Below are 2,304 nucleotides of genomic sequence, written 5' to 3'. Positions count from 1 at the left end.
TTAATCGCGGAGATTTGCGCACATGCACGCGCGCGCGCCGGGGGTTGGTGGCGAGGGAGGGGGAGAAAAATATATAAATATTTGTATCTGTGCCTGTGTCTGCTTCTCTCTGTCTTTCTCCGCTTAAAATTTATTCCTGTCCCCCTGTCCTCCCCCCCCCCCCCCGCCGCCTCCTTTTCCTCGTTTTCCTGTTTGCTGGAACCCTCCTACTTACTGTCAAGTGAACAAAGTTGAGTCCATGTGACAGCGCGGGCCAATGGCGAGGGGCACGGCGAGCCCCGGATAAGGAAACCTTGCCCAGCCCGGGCTCTCCCGGGGCCCCCCGGCATCCCCGGGGATGTGGCCGGGGGAGGTGGCTCTCCCCCGGTCAGTCCCGGTCAGTCCCGGTCAGTCCCGGTCAGTCCCGGTCACCCCCGGCCCCTCCGCTGGCCCCGGGCTCGCAGCGCCCCGCGGGCTCGCAGCGACACCCCCGGCTGGCCCCCTCCCCTCGGGGGTGTGTCCTCCTGAGCCGTGGGGACAGCAAATCCCCCCCTTCCCCTTCAGAAAACCGACTTAAAAACCAAAAAGAATGGTTAAAACGAGATAAAAATGATTTTTGGGGGGTTGGTTTTTGGGGAGGGGGGCTCGGCGCGTTCCCCCCTCCCCCTCTCCAGGAGCAGCTGGGGCGCGACCCCCCCATCCCCGAGCGGGCTCTGAGCTCAGAGCTGAGCCTGGCAGAGATGGATCGGGGTCTGCCGGGGGATCGATACCAAATTTCATCCAAATTCAGCTAATTCGGGGCTCCTAAATCACATCGGCTCCGGCTCTGCTGCGAGCCGCCAGCGGATTGATGAACAATTACCAAAAGTTGATTAGCCCGGCTCCTATCGCGCCTTCTCCTCGCCCCTTCCCGCATTAAAGTCGCCCCCAAAGCCCCAGCGAGGCTTGGAGGAGCCACCCCCAGCTCGCCCCGAGCGCTGCAGGGAGGAGAGCAACGCGCGATGGACAAAACCCGATTTATTTCATTTGAATCCGTGGCACCGCACGAATTAAAGCCGAGATTGGAGAACCCCGCTCTGAAATCCCAGCAGAGACCCCCAGACCCCCCCTCCCCAAATGTTGGCGGCTCCGCTTTGATGTGGCAGCGATGAGAAAGTTTTATCGCGGAGTTGAGCTGAGGTCAAACCCAAAGGATTTTTTTTTTTGGAGCCCTAACGCGCTGTTCTGGTTAAAGCCCGGTTTAACCCTGATATTTTTGGGGTTTTTTTGGTTTTTTGGGGGGCTATTTATTGGCTTCTGGGTTTGTAGTGTTTGTGTCAACTACATATTCCCCTAGATACGAATTTGTGACCCAACTTCCTCTACACAAATTCGGATCTACAGGGTACATATAGAAGACAGATGCGTCCTCCTCTCGGTCTCAGATCTTCTCCTACCGTCACAATTCTCTTCTGGGGCAAAATTTGGGGTTTTTGAGAAATCAGGGGTTCCCCACCTTCAAATATTCACTGGGGAGGGGAAAGGAGGGGAATTAAAGCAGCGCGGTGGGGCTCAGAGGAGAGGAAAATCAGAATTTTTGCTCCCTCCTCTGCACACCTTGGGCATCAATTTGGGGTGAAAAATAAAAATCAGTTCAGGAGGTGCGAGACGGGGACCCAAAATTCCGCCTTTTAAAAGAGAAATGCCCGCCCTGAAAGTCTCGTCACGATTTTCATGACGGGCAGCGCAAAAATTTCATCAATTTTTCGTTCTTGGAGGTCACCCAAGGTTTGGGTTTAGCCGTGCGTGTGCGGGTAAATGGTAAAAAAAAAATAAAAGGGGAAAAGAAAAAAAAAAAAGAAAAGAAACAGATGAAAAGAAATCCAGAATGTTAAGGCAGATGGGACGACAGGTTTTTTTTTAATGACAGGCAATTCTTTTTACAACCCGAGAAAAAGATCAAAGGCGTTTCATTTCCGAAAAAAAAAGGGATATAAAGCAATAAAATATTCATACTGTCTAGGTAATGAACCTTCATTCGGAACTAATGAGGGTAGCATCATGTTGAGATTTCGTTTAAAATTACAGTTGCCCAAGAGATTAAAAGTAGAGCAGCCCCCCCCTTTTCTTTTCTTTTTTTTTTTTTTTTCTTTTTTTTTTTTGTATTTCAAAAGGCAGAACAATTTCAGGTCAAGTATCTCCCGAATTAATTGCATTTAAATGCCGCAGTAGAGAGGGCATCGGGGAAAAGCCGCGTTCAAATTCCTGACAGCACACCCAGCAGATTCCGCCAAATCCTTGAAAATAAAAAATGACAGTTCTGGCCCGGAATAAAATCCCCGAATT

This window comes from Catharus ustulatus, chromosome 23, assembly GCF_009819885.2.
Source record: "Catharus ustulatus isolate bCatUst1 chromosome 23, bCatUst1.pri.v2, whole genome shotgun sequence".
Lineage (NCBI taxonomy): Eukaryota > Metazoa > Chordata > Aves > Passeriformes > Turdidae > Catharus > Catharus ustulatus.
Note: the sequence above shows the minus strand (reverse complement) of the source record.